This window comes from Leguminivora glycinivorella, chromosome Z (genome assembly GCF_023078275.1).
Source record: "Leguminivora glycinivorella isolate SPB_JAAS2020 chromosome Z, LegGlyc_1.1, whole genome shotgun sequence".
In the NCBI taxonomy this organism is placed as follows: domain Eukaryota; kingdom Metazoa; phylum Arthropoda; class Insecta; order Lepidoptera; family Tortricidae; genus Leguminivora; species Leguminivora glycinivorella.
Window position 1 is genome coordinate 11,763,447 of NC_062998.1, and position 25,651 is coordinate 11,789,097.

The 25,651-nt window shown below is 38.2% G+C and overlaps 2 protein-coding genes and 1 long non-coding RNA gene across 3 annotated transcripts in view; 2 read left to right on the forward strand and 1 right to left on the reverse strand.

Moving 5' to 3' along the window:
* The window catches only part of LOC125241970 (protein FAM50 homolog), a 170,074-nt gene that overhangs the window by 107,256 nt on the left and 37,167 nt on the right, over window positions 1–25,651 (reverse strand). The gene's annotated exons all lie outside the window — the stretch shown is intronic.
* Window positions 1–25,651, forward strand: part of LOC125241969 (beta-1,4-glucuronyltransferase 1) — a 111,754-nt gene that overhangs the window by 74,588 nt on the left and 11,515 nt on the right. The gene's annotated exons all lie outside the window — the stretch shown is intronic.
* Window positions 18,401–18,910, forward strand: LOC125241974. The gene is made up of 2 exons (XR_007178806.1): window positions 18,401–18,585; window positions 18,675–18,910. It is a non-coding gene; the product is annotated as an uncharacterized LOC125241974 (long non-coding RNA).

Consider the following 25,651-nt stretch of genomic DNA (forward strand, 5'->3'; position numbering starts at 1 on the left):
GGTTTAATGGCTGGAGGCAATCACAACGGAAACGTTTGGACGTTAAATAATGAGCCGTCGCGAGATGACACGAAATCAAATTGTTTTGTTCATTGACTTATATATTTACTTCGTAAGGATTTGGCATAGGGAGAACATAATTGATAGTCGATATTACGATATGAATGAGAGCCAAGCGTGCAGTCTATTTTTGCGAACAATCACGACTCATTAACCAATTACGTTCCATCAAAGCGCAACAAACAAGAATGTTTAGTCATAATAGTTTAAATTTCCTTATCCTACTATAAAAATCTTTGGTTTAATTGTACGTAATGATCTTGGTAGCCGACCGTAATCTGGGCGCCGTATACTTTATGCATTAAAGCTCATACAGTGTGTAAATCTAATACGGGCTAATCTCTTACCGTTAATTAGTATAGGACATAATAAATGTAATTAGATAAATTTTACTAAAATAATTAAAATTAAAATTGTATCCGTATAATATAATTTAGCCCGCAACGTAATGCAAACACACTAGCTTTAAACGCTTGTTGACAGTAACTTTTAAAAGCTCATATGTGAGTGTGTTTAGTAAAACGTCCCACTTTGTCGGTTACCATTAAGGCGAGATTTACTTGTATCTTTATATCAATTAAACTGACAAAGCTGCTTTATAGTAATCGACAAAGTGGGACGTTCTCCCGTGCACACTCACATATGGCTTATATCGCATAATTATGTAATGTCATTAACTGTCATCGTAACCATGTATTGTTCACATTACAACCGCTGAGAATATTTTCAACAATATTATTATGGTTGAAAACTAAACCAACTTAAAAACAACTCTTAATTAATCATAAATCATTAACACTAATGGAATACACGGTGTTTCCGGTATCACTCAAAACCTCAGACACCCCAACTGATTTTTATTTTTTTAAACTCATCTAGAGTATTCATCTTTTAATCTGATCGTTACTTTTTTTTTAATTGAATTTGACTTTTAGCTCTACACTCAATAAAATAATTGCTAACTACCATCATAAACCATAAGACTATTTATTTGTGTACGTTACTGCAACGACATAAGGTTTACCAATAGACAGCTAAGATGTCACTGTAAAACACTTTAAAGCTTTGTCACAGTAAACTTCAAATTGGACAGGTAATCGCAGTAAGCAAATAAACTCAATATTCAAAATGACAAGGTTGTAATTAGGTAAGAGTTCAATTTGTTATGACTTATGATAAACATTAAGATTAAACTGACAAACAACGTCAAACTAGTAGCGGAAAAAATAATCGTCCAAGTAACCGGCCAGTATTAATACCCCTAAATACTGAAAAAAGGTAAACAACCTCTAGCAATGCGATATACACAATGTTGTATTACGAGTACAATAGAATGGGCACGTAAAAAATAATTAATAATACTAATTTAAATAAAAATATTACCCCCATCAAGATATAGCTCAATCGATTCTACTCTCGATTCTGAACAAAGTGTTTTCAGGTTTTTAGTGTTAAGTGAAACACGGTGTATATGTCGGGTCGGGTTTCATTTATCGCCCGTATAAGTCTTACACACTGTATACATAAAAAAAAATAGACCATTAGACCATTTGGAATGAAGATTCAGCATTATAAGTATATATAACGTCACTACTTTAAAAAAAACTTGTATCTTCGTCTGTCAATGAAAAGAAAATTGCAGTAAGTATGTATGGAATGCATATAGACTTACTGCGTTTTAACTTTGAGGAACAGCGTGAGATACGAGATTTTTTAAAAGTAGTGACGATAAGTACTTGCCATAACTGCCATAAGTGATTACCGCTTGGCCGTTTGATGCAACCGTATCTCGACTGGCACTTGATTGATTATACTTGTAGAGCTTAGGAAACTATTCGACGTGATCATAATATGTGACTTCTTGTGAATGAAAAATATAACTGTATGGTTATTTCGAATTTGCATAAAGTAATAACGGCTTGCTTAAGTTGATGGACATAGGGCCGGTTGAATCAAACCGTCTTTAAGGTTAACTTCGTATCCCATAAACCTATCAACGGGGCATTGAGCTCTAGCAAACCAAAAATCGCAAGTTAGTACTTTTGAAGACGCTGAACGCTTGTGTACAGTCAACCAATTTGAATCCTAGGCCACTGTAGAACCTTTGCACAGTAAACGTCAATGTGACTTCTTATGGCAAATAGAACATGGTTTAAATAAGATAGGGTTCTAGAGTGGCCTAGGATTCAAATTGGTTGACCGTACGTATGTTCATTCTAACGGGCGATTTTTGGTAAGCCAAAAGCCGATGCGGCATCGATTAAAAGCGACAAGGTACAGAAATCATCACTTCTTTATGCCGGTGACTGTACCTATAGACATTTTGTTAATTTCAGATGAAAGGACCTAACCTTATACCAAAGACATATGTAACTCCGTATAGACGGATAAAGTCTAAGAAAAAAACGTACCTCAAAGCCCTAGAGAAAAAGGTACGGTGGCCTAGATGGCTTTACACCTTTGGGGAACGCTTGGCTAGATGGTGCTAATATTAATATTTGACATTTTAACACATATCAAGCTAACAATATGGGCCAAATGGTCAAAACTGAGGTTCAAAAGTTTTAAGCTTGTGTCGAGAGATGGCAGTCTATGCACTGTTACTTTGACAGTAACTCTCTATAATACTCGATCCTCTTTGCCTTTTTAGGCACGAAAAGCCACTTTTGATCGCAGTTATCTTCCTACTTATATGTTTTTAGGGTGATGATACTGATGATGATATAATATAAATAGATGTTAGCACTAAACAATCAAAACAGCTTAAAGTTGACGTTACAAGGTTGAAAAAGATTAGGAAAACAGTTAGATGCGCATTATTCTGTTTGTAAAACGGTTCACTGATAATGAAGATAGCGACATATTTTACAAAGAATCGCGTACGAATCTTCACGAAGAAAGTCATTCCGAACTCATTGCCAGACATGCAACTGTGCAACAGAATCGGGAGCAGCAAAACCGAATGAATCGTATCGACAAACATATCGTTTAAGAAGACTGGCTTTTAGGTAACGACGGAATATAGAAATAGAAATAAGTACCTAGATCATTCACGAAGATTGATTCGTCGTCGAAGAAGGCGCTATCCCAAGTCTCCGTGTCAAACTTTTTGTACATATATTTTGAATTTTTATTGCGTCACGATGAATTCTAAATTCTCCGGGTGGAGACACACCAAAACTGATAATATATGAATAACATGATCCATTTATATCAGCAAATCATATTAGTTATTTATAGTCAATGCTTGCATGGTGCATGGGTTAAGAATCTAAGGGCCACTTGCACCAACGAAAATGGAGAACCCTCCATTTTCGTTGGTGCAAGTGGCCCTTAATGTCGTAAGTTTTAATAGAAGTTGAACGTTGAAGCTAACATTTGTACCGGCAGGGTAGGCAGCCAAATGCGCAAACGCTTACGATACCAAATATCTCAATTGGTCTCCCGTAAGCGCCACAGAGCCAGACGCGTTCGATCGGCGTCTAGCGGCAACGATTGTCATTTCGGTGACTCCGGCTGGGCTCTTAAAATCGTTAATCGCTGCCAGCGCACCTTGCTACTACTCGCGGAGGCTTTCTTTGAAACGCTGTTACACTTTCGACGTCAATTATTTATTAGAACAGGGTATATAGTCAAATTCACAAACGCTTACGCTAATATCCTATCGAATCTCTATTGCTCTCCGTGTTACCGCGACAGAGTTTCGATCAGCGTCGCGGCAATGATACTCATTTCGGCCGGCTGGTCTCTCAAAATCGCTGGCAACCTTACTAAGACTACTCGCGGGGGCTTTCTTTGAAACGCTGTTACACTTTCGACAGTTTCGACGTCAATTATAATGCATTAGAACAGGTGTAGATTCGCGAGGCCGAGGCCTTGCGTTGCGGTCAACCCAGATGGAGCCAAGTGCACCGCTCCATCTCGATACAGTTATCCGCATAGCGACTGCGGTCACATATGTAGGTCGAACTCTTGGACGTGAAATTAAATTTATGGCTTTTGAATTCCATTTCTAATTGCGAGGTATGCCGTGTGTGGTAATGTCGTGGCGGTTTTAGGCTCGCTACGAAATTGTAGCTTGTGGCATAAGGAAGCCAAATGACCCGCAGCTTGTTTCAGCACAGTGGCAATTGTCGCCCGATAGTGACACTTCGCCTGAATGTCAGAGTCAAGTGTCAATGTCACTGAGGTGAAATAAGGTTACTGCATTATGGACTAAGAGCCGAACCCAGAGCCGCCAGACCTTCCTCAAATTCTCAAGGATGTAACTTTGGGATAATGTAGAGTTCGTATTATCGACGTTTAATGTCTGCATATTACCTAGTTCGGCCGGTCGGCCATTTTTTTGCAATTTTGACCCTTGCAAAAATGAGTAAAAGTTCCCTTTACAAATGGATGATGTGAAAAGGTTGCTTTGTATGGTAGGTACAGCGGGGCAAATCTCGACTGGGAGGCAAATGGAGTGTCCACCAGTTATATATGGTAGACGTGTTCAGTGGATACATGTAGAACTCACTTACTTTAATAACGGAAGAAATGGGTCAGTTACAATCCCCCCCCTCCCCAGTAGAGATTTGCTCCGCTGTACCTTACACCGGTTACATGGCCACTGAATAACGACTAAATATACTCGTCTAAGCACTTTACCGTTAAACCTATGCCGCCTATGCTAAATAGTTTTCTAGAATCATTACTTACCAAGGCCGGGTACACATTTTTGCTAGGGGTATTTAACCCACGTACAAATTTTTGTACATATTCCAGTAGTACACGTAGTACAGTCAACCAATTGGAACCCTAGGCCACTCTATAACCATGTCAAAATGACAAGCAGTAAGAGATGTCTTACAATCTGATTTATAACGTCACTATGACATAGTTCTACAGCGGCCTAGGGCTCCAATTGGTTGACTGTACATTGAGCAACGTGTGGCGGAAGTAAAAAATTGCAAACAAGAATAAGATCGCGACGACCGGAGCGATTTAGACACTCGAGTTTGCAAAATTATTACACCCCGAGTTGTGGAACGCAATATTTTTCGTTACACTTGCAATGAAAAAAATTAAAAAGATAAAAAAAGTTAATTATGGTAGGTAATTGAAATTTCACAACTCCCTCGGGAGAAAGATTTTTCTATAGCTCCCGCTACGGCTGCGTGCGAGCAGTTGAGTGAGTGTGATGAAAAATCTACATATGAAAAGGTTCTTATTTCAAAATGAAAACAATTGCTTTTGGGACGTATACATGTATAGTGGACTACTACCTAATACCTATCAGTTTGCCTGTTAAAAACAAAAAGTGACAGCGCCGAGTAACTGACAGCCCTTTGTCCGGCGAGAACTTCCGAACGGGTTCATGAGGCCGAATATTTTGTTGATAGGTACAGTCACCATCAAATATATCGAAACGGTCAAGGTGCTCACAAATATCTGAACACACCTCTAATGGGCTAGTTTCCTACTAGTCAAATCAGCTTCTTTTTAAAAACTGTCAAAACGATTTGCTAATATGTATTTACTATGAAATACTGAGGAGTGACGTCACGGTCAATTTTACTTTAATATCTTTCTCTTTGACTTATTAAATAGAAATTATGTTTAAACATAACCACTGTCCATATTTTTCTTCTAATTATGTGGTGTTTTATTTCTTGCACTGCATGAAATATTTTATTTTGAGTATAGGAAACTAGCATATTGTCAAAGCGATAAATGTTTATGCGCGCCCTGGCCCCGTAGCCGAATGGCATTTCTGCGATGCGAAACGCCACAGAAATGTAATCTGGCTCTGTCGCGCCAATACGTAAGAACGATAGAGATAGATAGCTACGAAAAAGATATTATCGTAAGCGTTTCGTGAGCGTTTGTGCATTCGGCTAATACGCACACGGCCGCTTAGATATAAATATGTGATGACGACTGTACTTTGTACTATAGCAGCAAGAAGAGAGCGATGCATTCGTACTATGTTTATCTCGCTTTTGAACCCCCGACGCAAAAACGACGGGGTGTTATAAGTTTGACGTGTCTGTCTGTCTGTCTGTCTGTCTGTCTGTCTGTCTGTTTGTCTGTGTGTGTGTCTGTCTGTGGCACCGTGGCTCCCGAACGGGTGAACCGATTTCGATTTATTTTTTTTTTGTTTGAAAGCTGAGTTAGTCGGGAGTGTTCTTAGCCATGTTTCATGAAAATCGGTCCACTATGTCGCGGTCGGGGGTTTTTTCAAAATTTTAATTTTGTGGTTAGGTTATATAATTTGTGCTTAGGTACATCGTGCAGTTGGCAAATGTAGATTTTGATAAAACCTAAACAATATGTCAATGTAAATTATTCTTGACATATGTCGGAGTCGGATTGTAACGAAAGTGAAATATGGGGCTGATAGACAGTGGACCCCTTTCGATGCTATCAACTACTTTTTAACCGACTTCAAAATAAGGAGGAGGTTCTAAATTCGTCGGGATCTTACGCTGACAGATATGTTTGTCAAATATGGTCTCTTATCATCTGTAATTTTATCTTACACTGTAATTGAAAACAGCCGCGGTGACACAACTTACACAAGACTGGACGTATCAAATGACGCGAAACACGTGGAATACGATAGTGTTAGCGATTCTTGCCTTCGAAATGTAGGATAATGACTAATGAGTGAATGTGGTGTGAAGTGATTCTGTTATGTGTAACGTAGGCGTAACTAAATGCCTGGCCGTCGCACATAGACTTCAAAAGAAAGGATAAAGTAATTCATATAATTTCAACCGAACACTCTTGTTCGATGCGCCTTTTTCACATTACAACGCCATTGGTTGATGAGACAATGAGATAGCATCACGCGCACTGCACACGTGCAAAGCGGTGTTACTGATACCTCTGTGCTGGCATCATTTTTGGCGCCCGTATGCCACGTCCATACAAAGTTGTATATAAGTCAATGGCAAGTAACGAGCTACGATGCCACAGACAGACACACACACAGACAGACTGACAAACAGACAGACAGACATACACACAGACAGACACGTCAAAATTATAACCAGAGATCGGACGGATTTGCGACATTCTTAGTGACTTACGTCATTTTAATGACTTTTAGTATGAGATGACGCACAAAAATCCGATCTCTGATTATAACTCCCCGTCGTTTTTGCGTCGGGGGTTAAAAAGCTTAGAAGGAAGGTCTAGGGTTGCAAAAAAACGGTTTTTTTTCTGGCTTGAAAAAAAAACTGAAAAAAAAACCGTGAAAAAAAAACAGTTTTTTTTCTGGAGTATGTTTTTTTTCTAAAGTACGAAATCTCAAAATTTGCAAAGTAGTTAATACTTTTATACGGTTTTTTAGACTTAATATTAACTATTAAACGAATTTAATCAAATAACTTTAATTTCTGGTCTTATAAAAGTAACATTTACGAAATCTGTAGTTGGTAGTTATCACTATTTACTGTTGGCAACACCACCGCCTCTCCACGCTACACGCAGCATCGGGAATTCCCCAATAAACGTTTGTATACTGAATGTTAATTGAATTAAAATGTACGTTATTGTTATTGAAACACGTTACAACTCACGAAAAACCGTTATTGTCGTATTATTTGTTCATCTGAAAAAAAACCATATTTAGAAAAAAAACCATGGTGGTCGGTTTTTTTCATGTTTTTTTCACAATTCTGAAAAAAAACATTTGGTTTTTTTTCTATTTACAACCCTAGGAAGGTCAGATGGCAGTCGCTTTCGTAAAACTAGTGTCTATGCCAAATCTTGGGATTAGTTGTCAGAGCGGACCCCAGGCTCCCATGAGCCGTGGCGAATGCCGGGATAACGCAAGGAAGCTGATGATTTAATAAAAAGCTTAGTTGCATAATATTTAATATTAGTTTAATAGTATGTACAGTCAAGTGCAAAAATACGTATCGATTTTATCCGCTCAAAAATATGTACCGAGACCTTATTCCGCCGACATAAAGTGCTATGGGACATATTTTTGATAAGTTGTACGCACCCATATTTTTACACTTGACTGTACCTAGGTACCTACTATCGTACAAGACACTTCCACAAAATTCAAATTTTGAAAGAACCCCCGACAGTGACATAGTAGACCGATTTTCATGAAACATGGCTAAGAACACTCCCTACTCATTCAGCTTTCAAACAAATAAAACTAAATCTAAATCGGTTTATCCGTTCGGGAGCTACGATGCCACAGACAGACACACACACAAACAGACAGACACGTCAAACTTATATTTAACACCCCGTCGTTTTTGCGTCGGGGGTTAAAAACTGAAGGTTGCTAGCTTCATTGACTAATCGTGTTGTCTCTTTCAAATGCATGGCACTACCCCTTTCGGTTATTTAGGGTTGTGAAAAATTCCTTAATTATCTTATGAGCTATAACCCACGCAAACAGACTTCAAGTTGTGCCAAACCTAAAATAATATTATAACAATAACAATGCTGAGCCGAATAGAGTTTCCGAACTTTCCGAGCACTGGCTTAAAGCTAAAGCTCCTCTTGCATACAGGGTGCCCGGTAATTAATGGACAACCTTTTTAACCACCAAGAGGGCACCTTATACTCGAGATTTTCACACTTTTTAAAATTTTAATACTACCAGGGGCGGCTCACTCTGCGATTCTATCGCCGCGTTACAAGTACATGCTGGCGGCCGCGAGTTCGCGGCCTACTCAGGGGTGGCGCGCGTTCTCACGGAACGCACGCTCACACTTTTTATTGTTACTTTACGTCGCGAGTTTTTACTAAGGTTTATATGCGATGTCGGCGTGTGGAATGGCTAATAATACTTAGTTAAATGTCATCATGAATAAATAAGACAATTTCACACATCTACTAATGATTAAGTCCCACGGAAAAGTTCAATAAGTCTTGTGATGTTAGGGATTAAACAAAAATATATAAATACTGTATATTATATACCTAGAGAAAATTATATACCTAAGAATTAAATATGATATAGTATAACATTTTATCTGATTGTTAATTCGTTTTAATCTATAGGCAACCCTATCCTCCGAAGCTGCGCACGTGCGGCTCGTTTCTTTGTTAGAATTTTGTAGGCATTTATAAAGGCGGCATTTCGTGAACATCAAAGTAGTGGGCCTTCTGTACTTGTACTATTATATATTCTGTGATACTACCTAAAATTTTTAAAAGTGTGAAAATCTCGAAAACCAGGCGACTTTTACTTAACCTTCATGTCGATTTTCTGGACCAGTATAAGGTGCCCTCTTGATGGTTAAAAGGTTGTCCATTAATTACCGGGCACCCGGTATACGAGATGTTTGCACTAAGTATATAATACAATAGAATACAAATCCACTTTATTGCACAACCTCAGAAATTTACATAGGAATGTGTGTGACATAAATAAAAATAAAAAATAAAATAAAATAAAAATAGTTTATTTGCCAAAAAGTGTTACAAAAGATTTTACCTTTGACCACCACACTAGGCTAGGCCTGTCTCGTGGAGTCAGTCCAAACATTACCATTTACATATTACATTTACTTTTCCTACGCTGAAGAAACAATTCTAATGACTAAAAATTATTTAAGACTAAAGCTAACCAGACTTAACAAGGGTAACACGGTTAATCACAGTATAGTTCAGTAACGAATTTTCGATTTTACTAGTGTTAACACATTTAATTAAATAACATTTATTGTATATTTGTAGTCAGCAGGAGTGAATGACTTGTATTGTATATAAGGTGTGTGTGTGTGTGTGTGTGTGTGTGTGTGTGTGTGTGTGTGTGTGTGTAAGTGTCTGTGGGCCAAATAGGAAAACTATTACACAGTATTTCCTATTAGACATTATAATAAATACTACATTATACTACAGATGCAGTGCGAAAAAATTTAATTGCCGTCGTATTGTTACGGAAACGTACGAACGTGTCATACTATTTCAGTCAGTCTCTGACGTCTCAGTACAAGATGTACTGACATTGACTGAACTAGCATGACAAATACGAATGTTTCCGGAAAAATACGAAGGAAACCCTTTTCGCACTACATCTGTAATGGTATTATGTTACAAGAGAGCAATAGTACATTACATCAGAGGCCGGGAAAATGAGGATTTCCGGCCAAGTGGGTATATACGGCCGAGCGAGCGTGCGAGCGAGGCCGGATAGGGATACGAGGCCGGGAATCCGTTTTCACGCCGAGGCATGTATAGTGCTTTTCTCAAACATACAATGAAATAAAAAAAAAATGCTCTAAAGGACAATATTTTATTTAAAAAAGTTACTTTGCAGGCCTAGGCCTGAAAAATAATATGAAATCCCTTTACAGTCCTCTCGAGTTGTTGCGCCCAAAAAGCGATAAGTACTTCCCAGCCCATTTTAAGGAACGTAAAGACAATATTTCATTGCATGTTTGAGAAATAGTTATTTGTTATACAAGGGGTCAAAGTTGTATTTTAACACACGAGAAGTAAAATACATTTGCACCCGAGTGTAACACAAAACTTTTCCCCTCACTAAAGCGAGGAAACTACAACGCAAAAAATGCGTTTATCACTGCTTCCAGTAGTTCCGCAGGTGGTAAATCATCTTTATTACTAGATTCACCTACTTTTATCAATTTTAAAGCAGTTAATTTGACTTTATTCAAGGTCAAATTACTTTACCCACTAGTGGATAAAATGCGTTTTTACCCGCTGGTATTAAAGGACAAAACACGTGTTTCCGAGCTAGTGAGGGGAAAATAGTTATTTGTTATACAAGGGGGCAAAGTTGTATTTTAACGCCGAGTGTGGAATTGAAAAACGAGCGAGTGAAAGGATTCTGTAGTTGAACCACGAGCGAAGCGAGTGGTTTGAGAATAGAATCCTGAACTTGCGAGTTTTTTAACACACGAGAAGTAAAATACATGTGCACCCGAGTGTAACACAAAACTTTTCCCCTCACTGTAGCGAGGAAACTACAACGCAAAAAATGCGTTTATCACTGCTTCCAGTAGTTCCCCAGGTGGTAAATCATCTTTATTACTAGATTCACCTACTTTTATCAACTTTAAAGCTGTTAATTTGACTTTCTTCAAGGTCAAATTACTTTACCCACTAGTGGATAAAATGCGTTTTTACCCGCTGGTATTAAAGGACAAAACACGTGTTTCCGAGCTAGTGAGGGGAAAAATAATATATTTATGGCTAGGGCGGTAAGAATTATAATTGAGGACTAGGATTTCTAAAATATCTCATTCAAGTGAACGCGCCTAATGTTAAATAGTACATTTCGGTACTAGTGCGAAAAAAGTGTTTTAACCCAGATAAACCTGAATGCAAAAATTCTTACCCCGGATTTTTCGGAATATTTTGGTATAAATTGTCACTTACCCACTAGAAAAAGCCAAAAAAAAGAACATCCGGTAGGGTTAAATCGACACGAGTTACGAATTTCCTTTTCGCACGTGTATCGTACGACGTTTTTCAGTACAGATGGCCCTCCGAAGTTTCGACCTGACATTATCCTATAGATCCATTCGGGAGCTACGATGCCACAGACAGACATACAAACAGACAGACAGACAGACACGTCAAACTTATAACACCCCATCGTTTTTGCGTCGGGGGTTAAAAATGCAATTTATAATAAATAAATAATAATAATATCAGTCCATGTCTTACACAGATTTACTGAGGTCCACGGTAAGCTCAAGAAGGCTTGTGTTGTGGGTACTCAGACAACGATATATGTAATATATAAATACTTATATACATAGAAAACATCCATGACTCAGGAACAAATATCTGTGCTCATCACACAAATAAAATGCCCTTACCGGGATTCGAACCCGGGACCGCGGCGCAGCAGGCTGGGTCACTACCGACTGCACCAGACCGGTCGTCGTCAATTTCACACGGTCCGTCCCCTAGTTTAGTCATACCGTATTATCGTTCTTTCATTTGATAATGATTGACCCCGTAACGGATTTTAGTATTTCGCTGGTTATCTCAGTAGTCCCAAATGCAGAGACCGTAACAGCGTGATAATGACTCTATTAATAGCCGTCAGAAATTTTTGTACAACAAAATACTCAAAACGACATAATTATAGGAGCTGTCCACATATTACGTCACGCAAAACGTCGACATTTTTTATCGCCTAGTTCACCCTGTATATCAGTGGCGTGGCGTGAAAATTTTCGTTGATAAAGCCGGGGGGTTTTCGGGATCTGTTTTGTATGGACTTCTACAGATACTTTAGAATTTTAGGGAACCCGTAGGGAATCGAGTTGTATCGACGCCCCGCCACTGCTGTATATCAATCAAAGAATTGCTCTAGATGGATCGGATAATATAATATGTCAATATCAAAAGCGATGTTTATATTTAAAAAATAACTGCACATACCTGACCCACATACGATGACGTACAGAGATAAAAATGGTGACAATATTAAAGTTTGAATCGTACAGAAAGTTTAAGTCAGATTTAGTAAAGGTTAGGCGCTGAGGATTATATTGTTACAATGTACCGTCCTACCGTCCTGTGGCCTCGAAAATTGCCTCTGAGACAACAATGTAAATAAATTCTAAGGCATAACTTGGCCTCCGACTTAGGAAAACGTTATTACTTCCATATGTAACATCACTATGGTTTTAAGATAAAAAATTGGCCAAGTGCGAGCCCTGCTCGTCTGCAGAGGGTTCCGTACAACGTACAAAAAACTTTAACTTATTTATTATTTGAGGAAAAATATATAGTTTTTAGATTATTTCCTGTTGGATGGCGTGTGATTTGCCATATTTGGTCAATGTCAGTGTCAGTCAGTGAGAAGTACCATTAATTTTGATTCCTTTGAGAAGACAGAAATATACGTTACGTTTATCGCGGCATACCTATTTGTTATCTTTTCTTGCGTTTACTAAGAAGTTTTTTCGACCTTATTTTTTTACTCTTCAGGCACTGGTCCCACCGCGAGCTAGTAAACTATGAGCTATCGGCTATAAAAACGAACAAAAGATAAGCACTCCCGCATAAATAAAAGAGACACGGCGATGTTTATAGTTACTCACCCAGCGGTGAGCTATCAATATCGTCGTGTCTCTTTTATTTACGCGGGAGTGATTTTCTTTTGTTCGTTTTTATAGCCGATAGCTCATAGCTTACTAGCTCGCGGTGAGACCAGTGCCTAACGCGTTGCCTCTTGACAGACAGACGTATGGACCGACAAGAAAGTGAATCCTATAGGTAAGCATAAGTATAAGAGTTCCGTTTTTTTTTTCTTTTTGATCTACGGAACCCTAGAACACGACACGGCATAGGCTCCGGCAGATAAAAACAACAAAATGACCTTGCCTGCTCGTTTAAAGTATTATGAATTCATTCATTCCTCGCCTTGTTATAGTAATTGCTCATAAAAACTAAAAAAGGCTTTTCTAGAAATGACGTTAGAACCACAGAATAATAAAGAGTACTATCGTACAGTATTTTCTGAAAGTGCCACCCACGGTTACCTCACAGTTACCGCCGTCAAAAATGCGAACAATCGACCTGTCATATTTCACACAAGCTTACACGCGTTCACCTACACTAGCTTAGACTAGGAAAGCGCCTCTTTCATATATTTGATCGCCAGTGTCCGAGGTGTGGTAGAACTATGTCATAGTGATATTATAAATCAGATAGTAAGAAATCTCATACTGCTTGTCATTTTGAAATAGTTGTAGAGTGGCCTAGGGTTAAAATTGGTTGACTGTACATGTTTAATTTACACATTGAAATAAAAAATGATGTGCTATTTTATTAAATAAATACTTCGTCGGTTGCAAACTAACACACATAAATCACATGTAGCCGTAATTATTTTTCCAATAAATATAAATAAATATTGTATACATAGAAAACATACATGACTCAGCAACAAATATCTGTGCTCATCACACAAATAAATGCCCTTACCGGGATTCGAACCCAGGACCGCGGCTAAGCGGGCAGGGTCACTACCGACAGAGCCAGACCGGTCGTCAATATTATAATATTTACTGAAATACGAGTAAACATAACCAGCGCTTGATTATAGTGTGGCTACCGTAAGTTATTAAAACATTACTCAATTTTATTACTGAATAAGTACATTCTGTATTAAGGGCGGAAAGTGTTACAAACTCGAGTTATTAAACTCTCGTTCGTAATCCTTCAGCCGCCCGTGATATACACAATGCTTTTCAACACACTCGCGTAGTAATAACTAAATTTTAAACGAAATGTATTGAAATACCTACTAGTTCGTCCGCCATCTTGTTATTTGTGACAATTATGACAGATCGTGGAAGGGCCCATCCAGGTCACTTTACCGCCCTAGAGCGACGACGCAAGCGACGTCCCTTGCGCGTCCTTCCTATACAAAATGTACTGAGGAGACGTTTTTTAAATTACATTCAGGCGGCGTGGCGCTGACGTCCGTTCCGCCTCGGCGGACATGCGTCTCTTGACTGTGGACGGTGCCTTACGTATCAGTACGCAGGCATGTATTGTAATAACACCGTTTACGAGCGAGTGTGATGAAAACATAATGACGTTCATTGCATGGAAAAAGTCAACAGTGCCCCCAAACGGTTACTACCTACTACCTAGAACCAGAAATATCCATGACGTTTTAACCTACCGTACGTATTAATAACCTAACCACAAAATTAAAATTTTGAAAAAACCCCCGACCGCGACAGTACACCGATTTTCATGAAACATGGCCAAGAACACTCCCGACTAACTCAGCTTTCAGACCAAAAAACTAAATCTAAATCGGTTCATTCGTTCGGGAGCTACGATGCCACAGACAGACACACACACAGACAGACAGACAGACACGTCAAACTTATAACACCCTTAAAAACCCATTATAGTCACAAAGTGGCACTAAGCCGTAAGGTAAAGCCTGACATTCTTTCATCTTGTTACTCTGGACTGACAAACATCTGAAGAATCGCTTAATGGTTCCATTGATTGATTAGAGCAAGATAATGAATCGTAATTACTACGGACCATTGACTTATATATTTCCGAGTAAGGACGTGGCATACGAGCACCAGGGTACCTAGTCAATCGCTTACACTTCGTAAACATTGTAAACACAAGAAATGTGTCGCATGTCGCATAACTTCAAACTTGGGTAAATCCATTCTGCTATAAGGTTGATTTATCTTTCAGATCATTTTATTTGGTACCAATATGTATATTAATCACGCCAAAAAAGTGCAAAAATAAAAAATGGAAAAATATGTTTTATTAGGGTACCGCCCCTACATGTAAAGTGGGGGCTGATATTTTTTTTCGTTTAAACCCCAACGTGTGATATATTGTTGGATAGGTATTTAAAAATGAATAAGGGTTTACTAAGATCGTTTTTTGATAATATTAATATTTTCGGAAATAATCGCTCCTAAAGGAAAAAAAGTGCGTCCCCCCCCCTCTATAACTTTTGAACCATATGTTTAAAACATATGAAAAAAATCACAAAAGTAGAACTTTATAAGGACTTTCAAGGAAAATTGTTTTGATCTTGATAGGTTCAGTAGTTTTTGAGAAAAATACGGAAAACTACGGAACCCTACACTGAGCGTGGTCCGATACGCTCTTGGCCGGTTTTTTTTAATGTATTCAACCTTAAGCAGACTTACCTAAATAAGTTTGAAGTTAAGCGACACAAATGAAAATCGTTCGACGCCAGACGCCGTCTGGCTCTGACGCGCCAGTACGGAAGGAAATGATAACGGTATTATAGTAAGCGTTTATGCATTTGACTACGCACACTGTAGTGTCGCGACAAAGCCAGACTGCGTTTCAATCGCCACGTACTGTCAACGATCGTCACTTCGACTAGACCAGCAGAAATGCCGAGCCAAGTGTATTCAGTAAATTTCAGTGCTTTGAGTCGTCGCGTGTGATGCTAACTCATCAGCCAATCGCGTTCTATGTATTGTTCAACCAAGGAGAATGTTCAGTCGAAATGATATAATTTGACACATCCTCACTTTTGAAATCTTTGCCGCGGACGCAATTCAATGCAAATACCGCAAGCGAATCTTTATTTCACAATACTGTTGCACCAGTACTTCTGTCAGCAAGAGGTTTTTACTACGAAAGAATGTTTATCGTATAGCCTCGTGTCGTGCAAAACATAGATTTGTTGACGTTTCACTTTTCAACGATGAGTCGATGACTGGGTTAGTGTCACTATTTGAATTTTAAATTAAAGAAAGCATTGTTTTGAACAGAAGTTAAGAAACAAAATTTGATCTTAACAGTTTACCAAAAGGATACTGGAGATACATTTAAATGGGTTCTGTATTTTGTTCTGATTAAGTAAAAGTGGAAAAAAAATTTTTGCCATTTTTTCTGGTTAGTGAACAGTTTGTGGACGTTAGTGAACAGTTTCAGTTACGTTACGTAACCGGAAACTGCGATAATTAATAGGAGTCATCATCCTCCTTGCGCTATCCCAGCATTTGCCACGGCCACGGCTCATGGGAGCCTGGGGTCCGCTTTGACAACTAATCCCAAGATTTGGCGTAGGCACTAGTTTTTACGAAAGCGCCTGCCATCTGACCTTCCAACCCGAAGGGTAACTAAGCCATATTGGAATTAGTCCGGTTTCCTCACGATGTTTCCTTCACCGAAAAGCGACTGGCAAATGGTGAATCAACTTTTTCTTGCTTTTTGCAAGAATTACCCTTACTTATTATTAGGTCTACTTTTGTGATTTTTAACCTTACCATCGTGAATAAAGATCCTTATTTCACGTATACCAATTAGGGAAAAATTTAAAAACGATTCATTTTTAATTAAAACAATATGTGACCCAGTGGAAGAGACACTTTTTTCATACAAAAGTGAGGGACAGCTATGTCCACTGGGTCACTGCTCGAAACAAAGTTATAAAATAGGAAATCCTATAATTACATGTTGTATTGCGTAGCTAGTATATTTGTCTTTAATATAATAAGTATACATTAATTAGACTAAATCCCATTTAAATTTTCTGACCACATGTAGTCGAAGTATGCGAAATTTTGCTGGTAAAGAAAAGTTGATTCACCCAAATATCAAATTACATAAGAAAGATGAAAAATGAAACACAAAAATTTTAAGAAGTCTCATCAAACATTTTTCATAGGTATTAGGTACCCACTACTGTTAATCACAGTGTTATTAAAGCAGGTGTCTGTTTACACTGATAACATGTTTGCGTGGCGATGAAAATCCAAAGCTCATTACAGAAATGGAGGGTCGGATTTCCTAATTCATTTGCTAATGCATCAATTAATTATCGATCGTATTGAGGACAGCCGAATACAGTTTTTGCTAGGTAGGTAGCAGGTAAGTTCAGACAACTAGCTACTTCGCTACCTACTCCCCCGGTCGAGTAACGAAGTGCGTAAATGTCTGCATACTGGCTAGGGACCGATTTTCGAATTTCGAACTCACAAATTCGCCGTCTGTTGACAACGACGAAAGGCTATTTTTGAAAAAGGACGGCTAGTGATTTTAAATAAATCTAGTCGTAATGACCACTCATTTTCGATTCTGTTAGTAGAATTTAAATCGCTAGTAGTGGAGATATTATTGAACAAAATTCACAAAAGCGAATAATGCACGATATTCAGATACGTAATACAAAATATACGATAAATACCTCATATTTATTTCTAATAAAATTATATTTTTAATTATAAATATGTCAAATTTCTCGCATTCGTTTCGTTCGAGTCGGTTTAAAACGAATCTACAAACCTATTCGTAACTTCTTAGGTACTAAAAGAATATGCTGTAAATAGTACAGTCAGCAGCAGATATACCTGAGCGGGCAGGGTGTCCAAGAAAACCTATACTCTTCAATCGTCAAAAAAATAGTGACTTCTAAGTTGTCATTTTCACGTAGGCTTTCAGTTCGTCACATATATCTTAACACCTGAGTTTTTCTTTAACACATACACTCTTCTTTAATCACAATGACAATAACGGTTAGAATGTCAGTGGTAACTAAGCAGTCGAATACAAGCCGCTGTCATTAATACCTACACGCCCTGTCAATCACGCACGTCAGCAGCCAGGGTGCCACCAGTTGCTAAGCAGTTGTTATTTCAGTGGTAACTAAGCATCAACATTTTATGTGATTAACCAAAAAATACTGCAGCCGTTTATTAGCTGCTGCGGTATGCTAGCGAGTTGATGAAATAATTTTAATTGAGCGTAGTGCGTGTATATTGCGTAATATAATTATTCATTTATTTTCGAGCTCGTGGACGATAGCCTAGTTGCTTATGCTCCAACTTAATTTAAAAAATTCCCAAAATGTCAAAATTGACAAATTATATGATAAATATTTTTACATATTATTTTACAATTTTCATCAATCGCCGTATTCTTTAATAAAAACGGTTCACAATAGTTATTGTGCTGTAAATAGCAATATTTCGAATATTTATTTATTTATTGCTTTCCAGAAGTTAGTTGAAAATTGCAGGAAATCAAGAAATAGATAGTTGCAGTCAAAAGAAAGTAAGGACAAAGCCTTATTTAAATAATGTATTTTATAGTAATCTAAATCAAAATGCAATTTGAATTATCTCTTTTCGTTTCTGTTTCAGTATTGATAGCTCGCCAAGGCACCGAAAACTAAATGCAGTGATAATTTTATTGGTGACAAAAAGTGAAAGGAATAGTTCCCGTCATAGTTATCAACAAACAATATTTCCTATAATCTTCACAAAACATTAAACTATTTGCCATAATGCATACTTTGCAATTGGCAGGAGGTACCAATGCTTAGCATGATAATCAAGAAACTTTTCAAAGAATTTGATGAATAAAATTGGCCTATAAATTTATTGTTTTATTCCCCATTAAGAATATACGATACTTTAAAAAATCCAAGCTGAGTGTGGGATTAAGTAATGCTCGATAAATTAGCCGTAAATCGTTTGACAACTTTTGTCTCGTTCTGATCATAGTGCCATCTGAATCTGTCGTGCTGATATATATGTAAGGTACAGCGGGGCAAATTTCGACTGGGGGGCGGGCAATTGTAACTGATCCATTTTTTTATTATTACACTATGATGTTGAGCTCTACATGTATCCACTTGTTAAGAATCTCATACCTTCACAAATTATTGATATAATTATTGTAAGGCAGTGTTAAATATCTCATAATTTTACCCAAAGATTGATATATTGTTGTAAGTTGGCTACCCGAACGGCGGGCTGTCAGTTAGTTTTTTCGCGTGAATAAGTGAACTTTGTTTCTGTGACGCTTCGTAAAATAATAATAAATAGCACGAAGAACCCGCTTTGGAGTATTAATTATTATGTCGGTAAAACACTGAAGACGCCTACCATATAATAACCGATGGACACTCTATTTAATAATGCAAACATTGTAAAACATGGACCAGTTACATTAACCCCTCAGTCGAGATTTGTCCCGCTGTACCTTTTGTGGTAAAACATTTTTAAACTAATAAAAATAAAATGAAAATGAAAATGAAATATTTATTTTTCAAGTATTTTTCAATAAAATAATCTGAAAGTAATACTTCCGTCTTAGTGCGTTTTCACATTATCCGATCCGATATCGAATGTAGGACCGATACCGATATATTTCAGCCATACATCTGATATCGGTAATATTTTACGTAGCATATTTTGCCTATGCTGGAATGTACGTTCAAGATAATTTAGAATTATCGTTAAAACTTATGCAAAAAAAAACTCAAAACAAATAAAAAAACGAAATAAAAATAAAATCCAAAAAAACTATTATCTTTACGCGTGTCTCCGCCGAGACTTGAACTAGTGACCTCAGGATTGAAAAGCAAACGAACTTTAAATGAGGCCATAACGTGCCTTGACAACTGTCCCGAAATTCGGCATCATTTAGCTTTCTCTATGTGTCAGGCGTTTCGATGTTCATGCTGAAAAGTAAATTAAATACTTACGTTAGTAAATTGCACCTGTCAAATTATTGAAGAGAAAAACGTGAGACGGATGTATGGGATGACAAGACTGTACTGCTTTCGATGGCTGTCAAAACGCTTGCCCGGAACTATTATTCATTCAATATTTGGCCATATTTGTATGCGCTAAACGTCTATTTTTCCAGATTGTTCAGGTATATTTGACACGTTAACCGCTTAGATACCAATGGTTTTTTGACAGCTCAGGTAAGAATGACTTGTTGTAAGTATAGCAATTAATGAATAGCGACTGTTAAGATATTTGTGCCATGCTGAGCGCTCACAAATAAATGCTACCATGACAGTCAACAACTTTTTGACAATTTAAACGCTAACCGCTCTTTGAGCACCCTGGGTGTATAGCAACTTCTGCTGCTGACTGTACCTACCCTAAAAATTGCCATAAAACTTATCATAGCAACACTTAACTATTTTCATAGAAAAGTGTCAAAATAAGTTGCCACATGCATAGACGGTGGCGCCCTTATTATTTTTTTTGTACCCTATTTTGCCAAGCTGTGTCTCCATCGCGCCAGTAGCTAAACACGTGAAGTGTTCAAACGAGGCACAGCTCGGGCCTGAAGTTAGCAACAGTCTGCACCGCACCCTCCAATTATACGCCCCGCTGCTTCGTGGAATTCCCCCAAAACGGACCTTACAATAACTTTTGGCTGATGAAAAGTTTTATCAAAGAGAATTTGATTTCGTTTTAATAGCTACCAAAACTATTGCTTATGTTTCTTTGCGTTTATATAATATGTATTGTTTGTTAATTCTTTTTTTGAAAATGAATATGAAAAAATCCGTTACCTCTCTTTCTTTCGTATTAAAACTAGGGATACTATACTAGGATTATTAGGTTCCTAATGGGTTCCTATGATTCCGTTATGCAGTGCACGAAATAAAGCACCACATAATTAGGAGAAAAATATGGACAGTAGTTATGTCTAAACATATTTCTATTTAATAAGTCAAAGAGAAAGCTATAAAGTAAATTAATTGATCGTGACGTCACTCCTCAGTATTTCATAGTAATTCCGTATTAGCAAACCGTTTTGACAGTTCTTAAAAAGAAGCTGATTTGACTAGTAGGAAACTAGCCTATTATTGACTATTGACTAAAGTGATGCTTTCAAGACTGAACAGTTGACTGTGAAACCCTGACTTTGGACATCGAAGTTTATATAATTCTACTCAATTTAAATTGTGGCTCTGATTCTTATTTTAATAGCTTACGTCGAAAATGAGATCTGGTTCTAGTTGCATCTATTCGTCATATTCCTAACATTTAAATGCATGTATCTCGTAGCGATATTATTGTACGAAACACGTGAAATCGGCCCCGGCCCATACGGAATTGTCAACATTGTCGTTTACAACATAAACTAACGACCAGCAATTACTAAGTAATTTCGCTAGTACAGTCAAGGTATTTTTCGATGCGACCAAATTCCCAAAATTATGTATACACGACTTTATGCGTGAAGGTTAAGATTGTGGATAGATATTTTTGGCACTCTGTCCGTAACTATATTTATCACCGCTCTTGACTGTACGCAGTCATGTCATAAACATAATCCATACTTATACTTACTAATATTATAAATATTTGTTTGTTTGTCCGTCTTTCACGGCAAAACAGAGCGACGAATTGACTTGTCTGTTTGCTGATAGTTGAATGGATGGAGAGTGACATAGGCTAATTTTTGCCTCTTTCTAACCCAAATCCCTAAAATGGGGGGTGGAAGTTTGTATGGAGCATGCCGCAGCTTTCGAATTTAACGCGAGCGAAGCCGCGGGCAATAGCTAGTGGGTTATAAATAAGTTTTTTTTTGCAAGAATTTCAGTTTTGTTTGATCGCCGATTGTGCCTTTCTTTCAACAGTCATCTACTGCTCTCCGAGACGTTTCTACTTACTCGATGGGATACGACGTTTCATGACAGAGTTTCTATGACCACCTTTCTGCGCCATCATCAGATCAGCTCCATGATACCATAATATTGCATTGTCACGTGATTTACATATGCGTGCAAAATTTCAGCTCAATCGGAAACCGGGAAGTGGGTCAAATTTAGCTTCTACGTTATGACGCACACTAACATACTAACAAGACAACTTGAAAATAAAAGCTTATAACAATTACAATCACTTATAATGATGTTAAGATGTCATAAGCATCGTGCATCGGATTCGTAAGATTCTTTAACCATCGGATGCAACTTGCCCGCTAACATTTTGTGCAATTGCATTGAGCAACGTCCTCTTATTACAATATTGATCCATTGAAATCGTACATTCAGCCTTGCATCAAATGAGGTAGTTCTAATTTTTTATACATATTGTTAGGGATGAAATAGTGATGTCAAATCCGAGTTTTCCACCTCGAAAGCCCACCGGATCATTATTAAATACTTGAAAAACCATGACTTTTTTTGGTTTTTCTCATATTTCACCATCAAAAACTTTCCTAAGGGCTAAAGTCATTATGAACAATTTTAAGAATAATAAATTATCAATAAAATAATATAAAAAGTATCTTTGTGGCCCCAGTAGTTTCTGAGATACGCTTAGTTAAAGTTTTCACAATTTCATAAAAACACACTGTATAGTCAAAGTCATATACTGAGGGTGAGGCATGTCCTTAAACTACGACAACCAATGTTAGTAGGTCCCGCAAGGGGCCATCTGGTCTGCTACCACCCTCCCGCCGAAATCCAGGCACCAAATAGCCTTGCTGCGTTTCATCTATGTACAGTGCCAGTGCCTTTGGACGATGATTGGGTATCAGGTATGTTACCGGAACCAGTAGCTCACGCTGGAAGGTAGCGAGATCTGAGGCACGGTCTTGTCGGTGGCCGACCGCAGGAAGTTGGGGGCCAAAGCAGTAAACGCATGCAGCACCTTGACAACTAGTTTTCACCCACCCCGTAGCCTTCAACAACATGAAACGAAAAAGAAAAAAGAATACAAGTAAGTGTAAACACCAGCGGCACTTCCTCTTATTGAAAGTGCATCTCACCAACGTGTACTATATCGATCTGTTTCTCCACCATCTTGAAATCGAAAAGCTCATCAAAACATCATCCTCCTGGCTCTGCAATGTATCCAAAGCGGTGAGTTGGTATTTAGCTGAGCCGTCCCGCAGGTGGCTGCAACACTACGTATATGATCGGAGTTGAGCTTTGTAGAGTATGGAGAGTGGATCGACATGGATTTCACCAGACAGTGGCCGGATCCCGTGGAGCTGAGACCGAAACCGAGTGCCTGTTTGGATCAGCTGTTAGCAGAAGGTCACTTTCCTGGTTTCCGCTGTACGTCGGTAGACACAGGCATACGATCGCTTTCTCAGAGCCCAAGTAAATAATTATCCACAAAGCGGACCCCTTACCACCCCGGACCAGGTCACCTCAAAGAAACAGAGGCGTTGTAGAAAATGCCGTCGCGGATGTACACACAGACCCCAGCATCTGCTCTGAACTTGTCCTCCAGTGAGTAGCCTGGGTAGTTGATGTACGCCGCGTCCGCTGGGTTTTTAATTTGCGTATTCGTCAAAAAGAATATGTGCGGCTTTTCGATTTCAGGATGGTGGAGAACCGGATCGATATAGTGCACGTTGGTGAGCATGCGCGGATCCAGGGGGGGGGGGTCATGGGGGTCATGACCCCCCCTGGAGCCTAAGTTGGCCATACAAATAGACCACGTGACCCCCCCCCCTGGGGCCCGGGCCTTTACCACCTGACCCCCCCTGGGCACGAAGCTGGATCCGCGCTTGTTGGTGAGGTGCACTTTCAATGAGAGGAAGTGCCGTTGGCGTTTACCTACACTTACTCGTATTCTTTTTTCTTTTTCGTTTCATGTCGTTGAAGGGTACGGGGTGGGTGAAAACTGGTTGTCAAGGTGTTGTGTTTACTGCTTGGATCACTTGAACTAATCAGGACAATGAGGAGCTCACTTAGCGATTGCCTTCTCCTCCCATCCAGTCGCCATATCTGGCACGGTGGAGCTATTCGCGGGTTTTTCACTAGGTGGCGGGGCAGCCGTTTGCATGTGGCTGCCGTACAACTGGACCTCAACTTCCTGCGGTCGGCTACCGAAAAGACCGTGCCTCGGATCTCACTACCTTCCAGCGTGAGCTACTAGGTCCGGTAAACTTTTGGATCCAAAATGACTAGCTGTAAGCAACATAACTGATACCCAATCATCGTCCAAAGGCACTGGCACTGTACATAGATGAAACGCAGCAAAGGCTGTTTGGTGCCTGGATTTCGGCGGGAGGGTGGTAGCAGACCAGATGGCCCCTTGCGGGACCTACTAACATTGGTTGTCGTAGTTTAAGGACATGCCCGTGTCCTATTAAGTAGTTTATGGACATAACATTAACTCACCCTCCAGTATATGACTATACATTGTGTTTTTATGAAATTGTGAAAACTTTAACTAAGTGTATCTCAGAAACTACTGAGGCCACAAAGATCCTTTTTATATTATTTTATTGATAATTTATTATTCTTAAAATTGTTCATAATGACTTTAGCCCTTAAGAAAGTTTTTGATGGTGAAATATGAGAAAAACCAAAAAAAGTCATGGTTTTTCAAGTATTTAATAATGACCCGGTGGGCTTTCGAGGTGGAAAACTCGGATTTGACATCACTATTTTATCCTTAACAATATGTATAAAAAATTAGAACTAAGGTAACTGTACCATATTACGGGAACTTAAGACGTTTCCTACTTTAAGTGAGGTTTGAAACAAAAATGCGAGGTTTCTAGTGGTGTTAACTATTTTATTTTGAGGATAAGTCTTCTACGATTGATTTAAGACACTATTTTGCATCGTAACTTCTAATTTATAGAAATTACCGTTGTTTTACTAAACCCTTAGTTTGCCCATTATTCCGGGATACAATTTTGGTATGGCTTTAATTCCGGGAGTCGTTGTACATTATTACGGGATATCTTTAAAGTCCACTTTGTTGAAGCATAATGTAAAGAAACGAATTAAAAATATTGTTTACATAAATATATAATGCACATATCGTTTTGATAAATGCTTATACAGAGTGTATTTTTTATAATTGGCAATATTTTGGTGAGCTGGAATGGGAAGGGAAATATGATATTTTACGGTATAACGATTATATGATATAACGACAGGGTGTTATAAGTTTCACTGTCTGTCTGTCTAATGCATCGCTTTCGAATGGATGAACCGATTTTGATTAGTTTTTTTCGTTTGAAAGAGCTGAATTAACCGAGAGTGTTCTTCTTAGCCATGTTTGATGAAATCGGTTTACATAGGTACTATTTTATATTTATATATGTCTATCCTATTATGTATTGTCCTCATGTAAATTTTAGCTTTCTAGTACGAATGATGATTGAGCTAAATCGTAGACGGACAGACTGGCTGTCGGACAAACCAATATGCGGTATAAAATTTTTTAGCTAACTAAGGAAGTTTAAGAACATAATATCCGGGTCTTTGTACCTTATTTTATGAGTTTATATATTTTAATATACTTTATATAAGTATACCGGAATAAGATACACTCATATAAAGTCGTGTACTTAATTACGGCAGTCAAAAAAAGGCTATATTAAAACATAA